The following is a 17,545-nucleotide window of genomic DNA, read 5'->3' as shown; positions in this document are numbered from 1 at the left end:
GAGGGGAAAAACATGTGCCCTGCATTACTTAAAGGTGCTGGGAAGTAGGATGGAGCTTAATTCTGTTACGGGAACGAATCATTTTGCCCTTCCTGTAGCAGGTCAGTGTTTTTGCAGCTGCTTTTTTGTCCCTGAATATAGTGGGCTTATGTGGCTGTCACTGGAAACTCGATGGTTACCAATAATACAGTTTTGTGTTTGTCAGTCCTGGGAAAATGTGGAGCAGAGCTGAGCAGAGAGGTTTCCTTTGCTGAGAAGGGACCTCTGAGGGATCCTCATGGGTGGAGGTGTCCTTGGACTGGAGGAGAAGTGTGTTTCTGCCCTGCTCAATGAAACAAATTGAATCGTTCAGTGTTTGAAAATAAATAAAAAAAACCCCATGGTTTGAATATTCAGGGCCTTGGAAATCACATGGAAAGTCTGCATTTCTGCTGGTGTCCCGTGTTCCTGGCAGTCTGAAGAGAGGAGTTGGGAATGTTTAGCGTGCAGTGATCAATGTACCTGAGCCATGCAAGTGATTTTTTGACTGATGTCCGTGTGTGCAGAGCTGGTGTGCAGGCTCTGTTGGTGTCAGGTTGGAGTCCCCAAGGAACGTTTCATGGTCCTCCTGTCCCTGTCAGTCAGAGTGTCTCAACCTTTTCCTGACCTGGCATTTTAGCCTGCAACTCGCTTCAAGGAATAAAGGAATGAATACAAATGCAGCTGTGTGAAAACAAGAGTGCAGCATGGTTATCCCTTACAATAAATACACTGGGTTGATTAATTCTCTTGACAGTTTCCTTATGCCACTGACCAGAATAACATTGCTCTTATCTGTGTGTGTTGCTTCATCAAGCTTATCTCGTATCAGGCAGTTCAACTCTGCCTAAATATTCTTGATGCTTATGGTTGCATTCAGAATTACTTTTGCAAATCAGTTAGAAACAATGACCTGTTTACCCAGGGGTAAGATGAAAATCTCCTGGACTTATTTAAATTTAAAAAAAAAGTTGGATAATGAAGTATACATTAACAAGTGAGTGGTATCAAAAGCTATCAGACTTCTGAGCTGTGTCTGTCTGTTCCTGTTATCAACTACAGTAAAAGATTTGTAGACCTTAAAAGAGGGTGTTTTATTCACCAGGTAAGTCAGGTTCATTTCTGATTTAAACTGGGGCTCTGCTTGATATCACCCACCTGGGAATTCTTCTATAGACAGGAGCAGCCTCACATTCACAAATCCTGATCCTCATGGAATCCTGTTCTGGTGGGAGATATTCCTGCCCATGGCTGGGTTTTGGAACTCCATGAGCTCCAAGGACCCTTCCAGCCCAACCAGCTGTAAGCTCTTTGCTTTCATTTGGAGGGAAAGGCCTCTGAAATGATCTTATACTAAATATTACTGTGTGAATTATTTGCTTTGTGGATTTTTTTTTTCTCTCCAGTGACATTAATCCAGTTTTAAGCATGTGAAACTTGTGTGAAATTGCAGCAGTTTTACCCAGTTTGCTGTGAAAAAGTCTCGTATCAGGAGGAAAGCAGGAGGCTGTGGATGCTTTGTGGTTGTGATATAGACTTGTACTTAGCTGCAATGAGAAAAGCTTTTAAGCAGTATTTAATTTTGAGCACAATAATCCTTGTGGTTGTCAGTGAAACTAAATACAAATTATTCACCTGCCTAATGTCTAGTATATTTGGAGTGGTGTTTGTAAAGGGTTGTGTAATACCCAGCTCCATCCAGTTTTGTCAGACCATACTTCTTTGTCCCATCATCTATAATTGAATATTAAAAATAGAATTTCTGATATGCCGAAGGCTGGAAAAAATAGGCAAAGTCATTGTGTAGGTCTGAGGAAAATACTGTGAAAGCTTCATGTTGAAAGATGGAATCTTGGAAAGGTTCTCTCTTGATTTCCTAAACCCATCTCTATTTTGCTAATCTATAATATATATATATATATAGATATATCTGGGTGGGATCTATATGCAGTGGACTTCTGTGCCAGAATTTCTTGTTCTTGTGTGGTGGTCCAGCCCTCATCTTGCTGAGGTGAAGTTTTGTATCACTGTGCTGGGTCTGTGCCTTGCTCCTTGAGTCGTCTGCTTTTGTTAGCAGTGTTCCTGGCAGATGCTTTTCTTTCAACTGAAGAAAGATGGTACTTGTGAATATTTATGCTGCTTTTTGGTCTCAAAACCATGGCCATCGCCAGGGCTGCCCTGATTGCTTGCTATCAAGTGACTGTCAGTGCATGCTGAAGCCAAGTGGCTGAAATAAAGCAAGTCAAAAAAACAAAACCAAAAAGCAGAAACACAAAACAAAAACAAAAAAAACCCAAATAACCAATAACAAAAAAGCCCAACCCAGTAAAAAACCCCCAATACCGCAGAAAAAAGTATTTCTGGTAATGTGAAATTCATTCATTCACCATCTCTCAAAACCTGGATCTTACCTGGTTGAGTGCTGCAGACGTACTGGTATGTACTAAATGTGCTTTATTCAGCTGTTGAATTATTTAGAACTTGCTGTAGGATGAGCTAAATGTTTTAAATTGCCCTATGTCAAGGGGAATTCAGAGAACTGACCTATGTGAAAGGAATTTGTGCAAAAGCCAAAAATTTGATAGAAGTCTCTCTAAACACCCTCAAAATCTGCAAGTGTTCTCTGAATTGACTGGTTTCCTTAAGAACTCTGCTGAATATTCCTTGTGAAGATGTAACAAAATGACTTTACTGTTCCTCAGTTTAAATTTTAGAGTAATAATAGCAATAAAAACAAAAGAACAAACCCAACCCTCAAAAGAAACCTGCCAAAAAAAACCCATATTAATCTTTGATTTGAACACAGTATTTCAGACAAACAGCCTATTACTTGGCCTTTCCTAGTTGCTGTATTTGTCCATCACAGAGGTTATTGTTCTTCAACCATAATGTTCTATGGAGCTTGCAAAAGAAACTGTCTGCAAAGAAAAATATTTTTAAAGAAAAAATATGTAAATACAACCAGTTCTGAGAAGGCTCAAAGGGTACAACTGGTTGTTCCTCAAGCAATGACCATAAACTTTGGCTTTTCAGTGTAACATTGCTTCCACATAAAAACAATTTACCTTGGCAGTGCCTGATTAAATCTGTTTACATCAAGGAACTTGTAATTTTCTTGTGGTGATGGTATTGAAGTCACTGTTCTTTTCTCTGCTGCTCTGCAGTTCTTTGGAGGAGAACTATTTAAATAAAAGGCATAATACTCATTTCATGAGGAGTTGCATCAAAAATGAAAGTACTACCGTGCTGGTGGAGGGCTATATTGAAAGGCATCAAATAAAATTTATATTGGAGGAACTGTCAGTGAAAAGGGTAATTAATCAAGATCCTTGCTCATCCTATTTTTTATTTTTGTCTCTATTAGAATCCTATGAACATGACAATAGATGTATTCTTCTGATTAATGACCAATCTGTGCAATTGATCCAGCAGATTCAGTTACTACTCATGATTGGCTTTCTGTCTATTAAAATATTGCTATTCATTTTCTATTCAAAGACCTAAATATTTCAGATCTTCTAAGATTTCAAGGGCTTTGGGGAAGTAAATGGCTTTGTATGTTGTAGTGGCTAAAGAAAAAGTAAAAAATGAGGAAAAATCCAAGACTAATAAAAAACCCATAAGACATATGTATGTATATATATCTCACATAAATATATACTAGAAATGTATAGATAAATATACTACAAATACATATTTTTATGTACATTAAAATTATACACAGTCTCTTCAGAGCAGTTGGGCACTATTGTGTGCACCACAATATATTAAGGTTATCTCTGACTCTGTTATTTATTTTATTCCTGATGTGAATTTGACACTTTAGCATCATAAAACACTCACATACTTTGCAGGATGAATTTACAGGTTGTGCAGTTTGCCTCACCACCCTCTTCCTTTGTTACTCCCAAGCTGGTAATACCAATCTCTCAAGATTTTCATTTAAGTTTTTGAGTTGTTCATAGTTGGTCAATAAATGATCTAAGTTGTGTGTCAAAAGAGAAGATTCTCACCAGACCCTGGAGTGTTGAAGCTGATGGGACTCTGGCAGGGATGGTAATTGCAGAGAGTGACAGGCACTTTTCTCTGCTGGCCCCTCGCTGTGGCTTCTCTAAAACACTGGACATGCTGTATAAGACTTTTTTTCTCCCATAAAGTTATTTTTTAGCATTTAAGAAGCTATGTAGTTATCTTTTTGAACTAGTGTGAATGTCAGTCCACTGCTAGGCTGTTATTCAAAAATAACGATCAGAGAAAATCAGTTATTAAAACGATGAGGGTGCAGATGTGCAGGCAGATAAAAGGTGCAGGTGCCCCTCATTGTTCCTGCTCTCTGGAACTCCTTATGCAAATCTGGGTGTTGCACTCTGAGCTGGGCTGCAGAAAGCTTGTGGAAACTGTGCTGCTGACTCCAATGGAATAAAGTTAGTGATTATAGCTCCATGTAGGAAATCTTTTTCTTTTAGTGCTGTTTGAGTGAGCTTCTAGCATTCCTGATTCTCAGCAGAGTATTAGGCCAGTAGGTTGATTTCTACTCCCATAAACCACTCAGAGTTTACACTTTGCTTTAAAATATGCGGTCTCCATATCTCATTTCATCTCATAGGAAACAAATGGAATTTAATACATTACCACCTATGACTTTTTTTTTCCCCAGTTTTCTCTTTAAATTACGTTTTCTCTTTTAATTTCCACATTAGCTTTCTCTTTTATGTAGTAATTGAGTCTTCTTCAGATTAAAAGGGGGAAAAATCATTGAGGAGCATGTTTCAGAGACTCAAAAAAAGATAATTTGTAAAATTGGATTATTTAATAAAACTCTGGATGATTTCTGGTAGGGTTTTGGCTCTTTAACATAGTGCCATTCATAAAGAGTTGACAAAGAGGTGACAAAGGCTGGAAGATTTTGTAGGGTAAAGGGTCAAAACTCTGGCCTGTCCTTACAGAAGGACAGATCTGTTCTAGCTGCAATCCTGATCATACTGGAGCTCAGTAACTCATCTCCTTAACTGCAGTTCATGTTTGTTAATGACCTGCAGTCAGCCTGAACATAACTCCTCAGTGCCTGATTAGTAGAACATTTAAACTTAAGAGAACATGGCATTAAGCATCTTCTGGACAGGTGGGCCATACATTTTTGGGTGACTGGGAAAATTTCAAAGCAGATAAAGAGATGCTGTAGGTGAGCACCATCACCTGTGCTTGTGCAAAGTGTGATCAGTCCAGAGGGGTGGCACAGGAGAGGATCAAAACTGTTCATACCTCAGGTAATTAGGAAGTAATTTGTTTAATTTAGATTTAGTAATATCATCATGTTCATAAATAAAATAATTTCAGTGTGGCAAAGCCCACCAGTGACTGGTTGGATTATTTTCTAATTTTAATTTTCTATTATAAAATAACTCAATATCAGACTTTATGTCAGTGTGCTTATGCTCCTTGGTTTGTAGGTGTGACATGTGAATATAGGAACCCCCTGCAAGAGCCTTGGTGGGGGAGGTTGGATTGGATGACATCCACAAGTCCCTTTCAACCTTAAAGATTCTGTGATTCAAATTAATAAAACAAAAACTGCATACAAGAAGGCCAAAGTGGTTTTGGTGGTTCTTTGTTTGTTTTGGAGGATTTTTTTGTTGTTTTTGTCTGTGGTTTGTTTGGCTTTGCTTTTTTAATAATTAGGTGAAGGAAATTATTTTTCTCCAGAGTTGCCTGTATAATAACCCTTGTGGTTAAATAAAGTATAATTGGCCTATGGATCTGTAGATAGTAGTAATCATTGTAACTGTTAGCCTAAAGGAGATGCATTTGGCCTTATGCGTGTGTTATTAATGGGGCAATGTTATGTAGGGTTGTTGGGAAAATCAGTGTTGAAATGCAGTTGCTCTGGACATTAATATCATTAGAACAAAGTAATGCTTCTGCTTGGTAGTGGCAGATGACCCGTGGCAAAGGAAAAGCTCCTGACTTGCAGAGAAGAGAGTGCTGTGGGGTAAGGTGTGCCTCTGCTGAAAGGCCGGGCAGTGGGAGTGAAAAAACCCTGTGAATAATTGACTCCTGTATCCAGGGATACAGGAGTAGGGAAAGGGACAGTGAAAAAGACATTGTGCAGTGACACTCTGACACTGATTTTCATAAATCTCCAGTTGTTAGTTGATGAAATGTTTTATTTGCACACCAGGACTGCTGTTGTGTGTGCTCTGGCAGCACTGGATGTTTGTTGTGGTTGGTGGTGAGGGAATGCTGAGAGCTCAGGATTTAGCAAAGCAAGTGTTGGGTACCACACAAGGGACAATGTTGATTCTGGTGCTGCTTTAGAGTTTCAGAGTAGCATCAATTTACTGTCTCATTGGGCTCCATCTTCCTGGTGTGTTAGACTAATGCAGCTTGTAGCTGCCTGATGGATAGATGGAACCAGGAATATCTCCCAAGTCTCCATTCTGCCACTTAAAAGCTTAAGGTGTAAAAATATATTGCTGACTTGCCCAACTTGTGCCATTGTGGGGCATTCAATTATGGATCTATGAGGCTGGCTTGGTGTTTTTCATTTTCTAAACTTCCATCCAGTTATTCATTCTGGGACAGATTCAAAGTGTGGTGTTCTGGAAATTGTGTGTCCCTTCTCTGTTAAACTCTGTTGAACTGCTGTTAAGAAGCCTCAAAGGGAATTAAAAATAACTGAGGTGAATCACATCACCCAGGCTGTGTTACCTGCTGCCTCCTGCTCTCAGGATGATGAGAACTTTGGGTGAAGCCTGCTGATTTAATGGTGATCATTTTCTGTGTGGTCATTGAAACAACTGATCAAAGTTTTGTGGTACAGTACATGTTTTCTGCATGTATTAAGGTTATTTGAATTGGTGGTGATTATTTGGAAATTTCAACAACACAGTGTTGGGTTTCCAGCTTGGGAGTGCTTCAGTGGCTGCTTGGCTTTTCTCTGCTTCTTGCCCAGGGTTGTGAAATCCAGATGTGCTTGGTTGGGCAGTGGGGGACAGGGCCAGCACTGAAAGGAAATGGAGCCAGTGGGGTCAGCAGGACTGAGGGCCAGTACAGTGCTTTTCAAGTCTAAACTGGTTAAAACTGTTGGTAGGTTTAACATTATGGCTTCCTTGAACCCCACATGTTATTTCTAAAGGTTTAAGATCCTCCTTTTATGTAATAGGGTATAAATACCCTCTTTTTCTTCCTGCTGGTGCTGCTGAATTTATAACTTTTTTGCTAGGACAGATAATAATTAACTTGGGTGCTGTTTGTACACGGGGCAGGAAACACCTGACATGCTGCCAGGTTTGCTTTGGCTGCCCAGGAAAACCAAACAAAATCTCTGGAGAGAAAACCAATTGGTCGCTGCCAGTGTCTGAGGGTTCACCCAAGTTTAAAGCAAAACCCTTGCTGTTGGGTTTTGTGTTGAGGGGACCTTCCTCCAGGCAGAGGATGAGGAGAAGCAGTGTCAGAGCACTGGCTCACATCTGGCAGGCAGATGTGTGACCCCAGTGGGAAAAGCTGTGGCTGCACTTTCAGGGGGCAGCAGGAGAGGCTGTTCCCACTTGCTACGTAGAACTGAGTCTTGGTTTGTATTTTAGTGGACTCAGTATCCTCTGAAATATTTAGGAAGTGCATTGCATTGTATTAGTCACTCTGCAGGTGTGATGCTTACAAAGATTTATCTGAAGCCTCCTTTATTCAGTGTCCCATCTGTATGGATCTTCCAGTGTTTTGCAGAGAGGGCATGCAATTATAAAGCCTGTTTGTAGGTTGGGAATTCCCAAACCTTGGACCTAGTCACCACTCCTGGGGATACGATTTGTGTTCTGCAGGGGCAGGGACAGCAGCTCAGGGCTCTGTGTTACACCTGGCAAGTTTTTGGGAGTCGTGCAAAAGCTTCCTGCCCATTCACAGGTTGGTGCATGGGGCTGCCAGGCTGTGCCTGCCCATGTACAGGTCCTGGAGGGCCATTCCAGAATCCCATTTTTCTCACACACTGTTGAATTGTGGTTTGTGTGTCACCAGATGCATGAGGAACCTCACAGGGGTTGGTGGTGAGGGATGTGAACCTCTCTAGGTACTCCAATACCAATGAAGGCATATTATTTTCTAGCTAAAACTTGGGGTTTTTTCCCTTGAATATATCTGGTATTAAGTAATATTGGTGGAAGGTGGTGTAGATAGATGTACCCTGTATCTCTCTAAATCTGTCTTTAATCTTGTCTAAAACCATATGCTTGGCAGCTTAAGAGCCATAAGTAGGGGATGCAAATGTGAAACATCAGGGATGTTTATGTGGAGTGCTGAGGCGTGATTCATACTGAAATAATTTTATGTTGTGTATTCCTAGCTAAATATTAGCAGAATTCATATGACTACCAGAACTTGATAATGTGTGAAAACCGTGACAAAACCACTTGAGATGCACTTTAGTTACATCTCAAGGAAAAGGTTAGAGAAGACTCATACATCGCTGCAAGAAATAAAATGCATAATACAGTAAATTTATTTTAATATGTGAAAAGAAGAAGCAAAAGCAAATAAAACCCATTAGAAGCAGTTGAAAAATGTTTGTTGTGGGAATGTTTTGTTTAGAATTGTCTACATTTATCTTCTCATTTTGTCCCTTCATTTTCCCCTTTAGAAGCTTTCTTCTAGAATTATCTAGAAAGCTTTCTTGCAAGGCTTTTCTTTATCCTTGAAAGGCAAACACTTGCCATTCTTCCCCTTAAGCAGATTTTTGTTTAGTTGCAATGTAACTTACAGCAGCATTGGAGCAGAGTTTATGGCAGGGGAAAACAAGTACTGAGCAGTTACTGGGGAACCCATCAATGGCAGGGAGATCTCTTGCAAAATTAATGGGTTTCACTTCAGTCATGGCTTAATTAACATGCAGATTACTTCTACTGGTACTACTATCAAAGCAAGTAGGCACCGTACAGTCAGTCATCAGTTATTCAGTTTTTCTCTTTTTTAAAATCTATTTCATGTTCCTCCTTAATCCATGTTGCCTTACATTCCTTTAAAAATGCAGTACATATGTGATACATATATGTACAAATAACCATAAATCCATATTAGTGAACAGAAGCTAAATTTGTCTGCTTACCTTCTTTGGAGTGGCACTTTGGGATTCTTTGTAGTGGGTGTACAAAGCACTGGCACTGCTTCCCTTGGTGTGAAGATTTGGCTGCACTTGGAGCTGTGTTCTGTGTCACTGAAAGTGGTAAGGGCTAATTGTTTCTATGGGTTGTTTCCCAAATGGTAAAATAATGTCAGTACTGTTCCCAAGAACAGTACTGACAAGAAACTTGGTAATTTCAAAAGAAAAAAAAAAGAGTGACAATGAGAAGAAAAGTCATGTAGGGCAATATATGGTTTGTCAAACCGCTATGGAATTACAGGAATGGACAGACAAAAAAATATTTGAAATAAATTTATTTATATTTATCTGATACCTGAATTTAGAAGCTAATGAGAAGCTTATTTTACTTTATGAAGAGTGGCTTGCATCAGCTCTCGCTATCTCCTGTGTTATTTTTCCCAGTGTTGATATTCCTGTTAATCTTTGTCAGCTTTCCCAGCTCCCTTAAATCTCTTTTTTGTGGGCTTGCTTGAAGCAGAGAGGTAGACTAATATCCTGCTCCCTGAGGTTTACTTCTGGCTGCTTCTGCTGGAAGGGAGAGGTTAGAGATGGAGCCTGCTTAATGTATTTGTAGTTGTTCTTTGAGATGATTACTGCTTGAGTTGACTGGAAGTTTGAATCCCAAACTTCCTTTAAAAAAAAGGGGTAAATGGTGGTTGATGACTTAAGGCTGTTTTTGTTCTGTAGCTGGTGGAAACCTGAAAGACTTAATGTTTGTGACATGAATTTCCACTTTCTTTTACTTGTTAGCTTTCTATACAAGCAGCAGATTATGAAAACATACATTTTAAAAAGCGGTGAAATGGTTTTAAATGGCTCCTAAAGTGTTTCTTTTTTAAAGACAAACTATCTTTATATGTTTATAAAGTCTTTTGCAATAGGAGAGGGATGCGTGATTCTTCGGGCTTTTTCTCTGCAGAAGAGCTAAGCAAGCTTTTATTCAAATGAAGAGATTGCTATTGAAATCTGTTTAAAGATAAAATCAGAAGTAACTCTGACATGCTAGCTAAATTTTGTAGGGCTGTTTGCCACTCTTAAAAGTGTGCTACAGAGACACACACATAAATAGGAGAAGAAAGTGGTAAAGGAATGGGAAATAGAAACCTGCAGGCTTTCTTATTAGCTAAAGCTGAAAAATACAAGTCCCAGTTTTTATTCTTTTTCTTCTTATTTTTATTTTCCCCTCTAAAACCAGAATTTCTAGACAAGAATCCACACTGAGCGGCTGACAGACAGCAGTCTGAGAAGTTAGCACTGAAGCAAACAAATACTTTTCTGTATCCTACAATGCTGTGATTTCTGTTTTAATAAAGAAAAAAGTCTCATTATTTGAACATTCATGTGATAATCTGTAGTGTAAAAAGTGCGCAGGTTCAGCTGGTTTGTGTTTTGTGGTTATTTTTCTTTGTTGTTGTTTTTCGGAGTGTCCAGTATTTCCCAGTTTATGTATTCAGCACAAGTTTTTCAAAGCAGTGTAAGTAGAAACAGAACTTTAGGGGCTGTACAAGTGCACAGACTATTTGTTTTACAGATGGACAAAGAAGAATCTGCCACATTGACAAATGGATCTCGAATTTCCTGAGTTAGCTGTAAAGATGTGTGTAGCGTGACTCGGACTAAAGATGTTCTAACAAGTTGGACTGACTGGTGTGAATGTTTTTTGTGATGGCTCCACTAAGTTCAGCATCTCTGCATTATTTATAGCCATCTGCTTGATGTGTTGAAGGCTCTGGCTCAATTAGATTACCTTTTAGCAGGAACAGCTCTCAGGAACAGTGCAAACAGGCATGTGTCTGGCTGCTGCAGAATAAATAAGGAAGTAAATAAAGTCAGCGGGGGGCTCTTTAACTGCTTTACTTATGGAGTAAAAAGGACACACAAAGAAAATATTTTAGGACCAAATATGTGATGACCTTTGCCTCTACAGTGAGAAAAAGGGATGTTAAGTAATGGAATTATCCATGTATTTTTAAAGGATTACAAAAAAGCCCAAAACGAAATCCAACAAACTAATGAGTTGGAAATGCCTCTGAGCTGCTGAACTTTCAAAAATCTACATTTCCGTTTTGTAGGATGGAGTTATTTATGAACTTCACTGAGGGGAGATGTGGAAGTGATATTTGAAACAAGGTATTTAAAGAGACCAGCCAAGAATGATGGAAATCACACCATACTGTGCTGCTGTGACCAGAAAGTCCTTCAGTCCTATTTCAATCTGTTTCTAACAGCAGCACTACAAGAACAGCATTCCCCTTCTGCTTGATCTGGTTTGGAGAAAAATTCTGCTCTCAAATGAGTCATTTCACTGTGGAAATAGGGGATGAGTGAGGGATATAGCATTGACTCCCTCTTAATTGTGGGTGGAGAAAGGGAAAGAACATTCCTGATGCTTTTAGAGAACTGTAAACAAGAGTGTGCAGCCCCAGAATTCTCAGTAATCGGGGTGAGATTGAGAGGCAAAACAGCCTTTGAGCTTTTCTGCTTTTCACAGCAGGGGTGAAAGTGAAAAGATGAGCAGGATCTTCTGGAGGTCAGCAGTGATGTAAGATCGAGGAGAGCTCAGGCATTCATCCATCCTTGCAAAATTAACCCCTATCAGTAATGCCAAATGAGAATGTTAATGAAGAGATGTGAATGGATGGTGATAGTGTTGGCATGCAAGAGAAATGGTGAGGAGTAGGCTTGGAAGCTTTTTATTGTGTTCCCACCAAAAACCTGCACCTGGGTGTAGGAATGCCTGTGTCAGCTGTTCCTGAGAGCCAGCACCTCAAGGGTGATGTGAAAACTTTAAATTCCACAGTCAGAGACAAAAATTGCTCTGGGAAGACTGTGGAAACTTAGTGGAAAAGCACAGGTCAGTATAGTCCTAATTTTTTAATTGTTGTTTTTTTCTGTTGAATTTTAACTTTTCTTACCTGCTCAAGAAAATAGTGTACTAAGAGTCAGCATTATTAGCTTTGACACAATGGAACAATTTCAGTAGTTGGGAGCTTTTTTGCATGTTGATTAGTATTGGAATAAATACCATGACATCACACTGTTACAGATTAGTGTTTGTTTATGGGAAAAATATTAGAAGGATGTGGAATTCTGCATCCACAGAGGTGAAGAGAAGCTGTCCACTCGAAGGACCATGACTGACTGGAGCATACACATCAGTAACACTCCTACTTGTAATTGTGTAATTTGCATTTTAGCATCTGCCTCTTCCTTAATTGGACAAATTAGAACCAATACAAATTATTATGACAATGACAGTAATTACAGATTGATAAATTAGAGGAACAAAGATGGTGCAAATAATTTGTTCTCGGTCTGCAGTTGTATGGAAATACTGCCATTTCTTCATCCTCTGGAAGTTGTTTTTCACTTTCAAGCTGCTTCTTGATATTTTAAAATCAGCCTGTTATTATCTTAGCATGACATTTGGCCTGCAGTTCCCAGCTAGGGATGGAAAAGGCTATCATTGGGCCTCACTGCACAAAATAGCTGGGCAGAACATTTCTGTACACAGGCACTGTTATTCTCACCTTTTGAAGAGCAATTTCTTTTGATGACTTGGAGAATATTTGACCTTCAAAGTAAAAGCTGCAGGCAGTACAATGTGCCTTTGTAGTAGTTGTGTAGAGGGTTGAATTTTGTGTGTGTGTGTATCCTGCTTGTTAGTTTTGAGAACAATCTCTTCACTTTTCTGTAAATTGCAGTGATCATTGTTGACCTGGTTAGTCCCATTCAGGCTTAGAACTGAATTACCAATAGTTGAGAACAGGTAATATTTAAGGAAACATCTTTTCTTGAAAAGCTCCTGGAATTCTTAAAAGCCTCCTCAGCTATATATGAGAAAATTTGGTTTCTTCTATTTTCTACATAAATTACTTTCTGTTTTCTGTGTAAGTGATTTTCTTTTTACCCCAGGGAAAAAACCCTCTCTTGTTGTCTCTCAGCTTCAAGCTAAAGGATGAAAGAATGTGATGTGTGGATGGAAAACCTGTCCCCAAAGTACCTCTCCCCCAAACACCTGCAGCCTTTTGCACACCTGCCAACTAACTACCCATCATATAACCTTTCTTCCTGAGTGTGAGAATGACTTGGGAGGCTGCTCAGTAGAGGTCTTAGCTCTTCTAGAACTGTTCTCATTTATTTTATCTATCAGAGGAGCTTTTAAGAATGATTTCAAGGGAATATGTGTGCATATATATATGTGTATACATAATATATATGTTTATGTTATTCTTAAATTTAATCTGGAACTTGTGCTTCCAACTTGAGCAAATTTTAAAAAATTTTGCAGAAATTTTTAACAAATTATATGTCTTCTGGAATGCTGTAGCACAAATAAACATTGCCAGCAATTGAAGATCACACAGTTAGCAAAGAAGGAATTGTTTTCCTGTTGAAAAGATTTTTGCATTAGCATTCAAAGATTTTGCTGAAAGAATAACTATTTAAGCTTTCCTCTGTCCACTGTTCTGTCAACTGTTGAGATTATTGATGTGTTCTGTAATTTTGACCAGAACATCCAAGACATGGGACTGACAGAATTCAAGTGTTGCTTGTGCACACCAAGGTGAGAGATTTGCTTTCATATTGAGGCAATAACTGGTTTCTTACTTGGGACCAAAGTATTTTCTAAAAAGAGCTATCTATTGAGGCATGAGAGTATTGATTACAAAAAGTTAGGGCAGAAAGTTCATGCTGAATAGTGATTGGTTATTGTGGAACACTTGTCTGTATTAATATCTACTGTGTTCAGTTAATATCTTCAATTTAATAAGGTTTAAATTTCAAATGTAATCAAAACAATGCAGTTCATCTTAGCATTGCCTTTTCTGTCTGAATACTGTATGCTAACAAATAATATAGTATTGGTTAGTGACTTTTCCAAAACTCAGTAAGTTTTGCTAGATTTGTATCAGCATAAATAAGCATTTTTCCCTCTCCATTGAAGAGACTGGTCTCTTTCATTCATCATAATCTAGTTTTTCACCTTTCTCTTTATGTTTTCCCAATTTGATATATCTGTAGGAGACTGGGGCAAGAGGCTCAAAGCTGCATTTTCTGGAGCACGTGTCTGGCTTGCTGTGATGTGTGGGTACATCTGTGGACAAGGAGCTGAATTAGTGATGTGCATTATTTGTATTGGTTTATGGAGCACTGCTGCACTCTGTGGACAAGCAGAGTGGATAATCTGGTGTCTGTTAATGCACTGTGGGTTTGGATGTGCTGCTCACTTAAATGCAGAAATCCCTTCAGCTCTGCTTTTCATTGTGGGAATAAATGGATCAGGCTAATCAACAGGTTAGGAGAGCTGATCTTTGTAGCAGCTGGGCAACAAATTCCTGAAAAGCACTGCTGGTTTTACCCAGTCCCTCCTGAATTATTTCATGTATTATTTTTATTTCCAGTAAATTATGTATAAGCAGAGGACCACAAACACTTGTTAGAAGAGTGCTGGGATCGTTCCCCTCTGCTCACATATGGACTTGATGAGAGCCCAATATTCCAAAGTACTGGATGTGCTCCTTTCCTTGGATGGGGTTAGGATTCTTGTTAACTTCTATAGGATCAGGGACTGTAAGAGCAGGTAACCACACACAGTTGTTTACTGCTAAATAAAACATGTGTAAATTCTTCCCTAGTACAGAAAAATCTATTTTCATGTGGCCTTGTCTTTGAAAATGACACTTTACAGAGGATGAGGAAGGGAATGGGATAGGATACTCTGTGCTGTAAACTCAGCTTAAAAATCTGAGCAATAGTGTCTTTCACAGGTGTTAGACTGTGTTTAGTCAGAGACGACACAATTCACAAGTAAGACAATACTAGAATTTCTTGGATATTACTTGCTTAGAATAATTTTTAAGGCTTTTGTTCTGCTGTGTCGTTTTTTCATGCGAGACATCATTTAATTTGTAAAACACTAGGATGGTATTTATAGAACAAAGTCTCTTAACCTGAAGTCTGGTGATATATTGGTATTTAAAGCAGTGATAATGCTGTTAGTGAGGAGCTTTAATTGCATGATTATAGACCAACAAAATTAGGCACAGCGACGTGCAGTCATGATAACCCAGTGATACACTAAATTTATAGATAAGACTGCCTTTCTCTACATCCCTATACTGTCAACATACAGAAATGTTCCTAAAAGCATGTACTTAAGGGAATTTGGGGCTTGCTCCTGCACACCCAGCCAGTTTGGTGACAGGCTGTATGGATTTCATTGATAAGGTTCAGTGTCTCAAAGGTGGCTATTCACCTGATGCCCTTGGAAATTGTCCCTCTGTGTGCAAATTTCTTACCTTCAAAATGGCAATCTTGGAGGATACTGTGTGAAATCCATCAGGGGTCCAAGGTACACAAGGATTATTTTATGGGATCCCAGCTGTACCTGCAGAGTTGGCTTCACTCATGAGCTGCACTGGGAACCCCCCCAGCCATCTGTTTTGCAACCCATTCTGAAAAAACACCATAGCAAAGCACTCAGATTGCCTGTTAATGGAAGACTGAAGTTTATGATGACAGGTCAGCTTGTAAACATGGATTTACTGTTCTCTTTTACTGTATGTCTATGCTAATCCATAGTTACATGCTATAAACTCAGACCTCCTATGAAATTCTACATGCAAATCAGACATTATTTTGTGTTTTCGTGGTAGGGGTGTTTTTGGGATGTGATCTTTGGGATGTATGAGTTAGCAGGAGGTGTATGTGACAGGAATGGTACTGATTATAACTGCCCCTTTTCTTCAGTGAAGTGTTACACAGTCCATGGCACTGACTGCTCTGGAGCAACATCCTCGTTTTGTGCGAGGACGAGGCAAAATGTGTCTTATTACAGAGAGTGTGCTCAGCAGCACAGTTGGGAATGATTAAATGCAGCTCAGAACAACATCTTTGCTCATGACACAGTGATTCAGCACTTCGTGTTTCTGAGCAAGGAACAGGGCTGCAGCCATCCCCTAATTGCTGTCAGCCTGGTGTACAAGCAGTGTTTTCTGCTTGGGCCCTGTGCTCTGCCCATCCTCTGCACTCTCATCCTCCTAGTTAAACCATGGCAAGTTAACTTGCAGAGGTGTTACACCCTGGAGATAACAGCTGAATAGCATCATTCATTAAAACAAAACAAAACAACCTATATGGTCTCTGCTGCTTTTCATTTTGAAATGGGAAAATGATCTTGGCACAGGGCATTTCCTGGGGATTAATGACTGGCTGGGGTTAATGGCCCTTGGCTTCGCTGTGGGCCATCAACTCCTCCCTGCTGGTCATTAATCTGCAGGAAATGCCCTGTGCCAAGATCATTATTGTTGTATTTGGGTTCTTTGAGAGCTGAATTCGGGAACCCACACTGCTCTAATGTGGCAGAGCCTGCTGGGTGTTCTTACATTTAGGCCTTACATATTTATTTTTTTTTATTTTTTTCCTGAGCTTATCTGAATGGAAAGTTTTCCTGAGTTTCTCTTAATGGAAAGTGTCTGTAATGCTTGAGGTCCTTTGAAAATATTTCACTGAGCAGCAAGCAAGGTAATGGTAAACTTTGTGGTGAAAATAAAAGTTCTGTGTAGTGAAAATTTTTGAAAAGGTCGTGTACTTGGGGGCAGTCTGTGCATTTTAGCCTGGTCTAGAGAAATAGGCAGAGCACTGGACTTGGCATGAGAGCCTGCCAGGGAATGCAGGACTCAGGGTGTGCACAAGCTGTAAACCCCTTCTTAAAGCTGAGATGGTTCCCATTTTTAAGATTTTTTTCTCTACTGGAAAATCAGGAATAAGAAGAGATAAACTGATTTTTTCCTCTACCACCCGCCAGCTGTGTGCAAAAAGTGGGGTTCTGTTCGTTCTCCCCAAATGACTTCAAGTTCAGAATGCACAATGTTTTTTATATAGATTTTATGTAATAAGGTCATGATGTCTTCTTGTACTCCATGCTGAATTGGTTTAGGGTTGAATACAAAATTACAGAATTTAAGAAAAAATTCCTTTGAGTGGGTCAGTTTAGTGTTGTGGCCTGGAAATGTCAACTCATGACTACTGGCATATTTCTTTATTTTAAAAAATATGTTAAAAAAAATCAAACCACACAAAACCACCACCCCCATACCAGCTACCATTCTTCTATTAATTAAACTGTTTGATCATATTAGGTCATATTAGAAGTAAGGTTATGAAGAAGTGAAGCTCATGCAGCACATGGTAAATGCAATTTTGAGGGACTCAGCTGGTGAGTAAAGTTGAAAATGTGCATTCATCTGACATTCTTAGATGACTGTTTTTGTGTCAGTGAATTAATGAATTCACTGAAAAGAGTAAAAAATCAATGTTGTGCCCTGATTTTTTTTTTTTTTTTCCTTCTTAGATGCTTTTTTCCCTTGCTCCTTCCTTTCTCTCAGGTAGGTC

The 17,545-nt window shown here is 39.2% G+C and overlaps 1 protein-coding gene across 6 annotated transcripts in view; it reads left to right on the top strand.

Moving 5' to 3' along the window:
* NAALADL2 (N-acetylated alpha-linked acidic dipeptidase like 2) overlaps nt 1-17,545 on the top strand; it is a 410,218-nt gene that overhangs the window by 59,444 nt on the left and 333,229 nt on the right. For 2 of the 6 annotated variants that reach the window (XM_064721337.1, XM_064721336.1), the window contains 2 exons: nt 17,293-17,369; nt 17,505-17,538. The exons of 3 other annotated variants lie outside the window; for them this stretch is intronic. The gene's annotated coding sequence lies outside the window, so the exon portion shown is untranslated. The remainder of the gene's footprint in view (nt 1-17,292; nt 17,370-17,504; nt 17,539-17,545) is intronic. One more of the 6 variants, XM_064721338.1, reaches the window with a different exon arrangement.

The sequence above is a fragment of the Zonotrichia leucophrys genome, chromosome 9 (assembly GCF_028769735.1).
Source record: "Zonotrichia leucophrys gambelii isolate GWCS_2022_RI chromosome 9, RI_Zleu_2.0, whole genome shotgun sequence".
NCBI classification, from domain to species: domain Eukaryota; kingdom Metazoa; phylum Chordata; class Aves; order Passeriformes; family Passerellidae; genus Zonotrichia; species Zonotrichia leucophrys.
The sequence above is the reverse complement of the archived record's forward strand: the minus strand, read 5'-3'. Positions and strand labels throughout refer to the sequence as shown.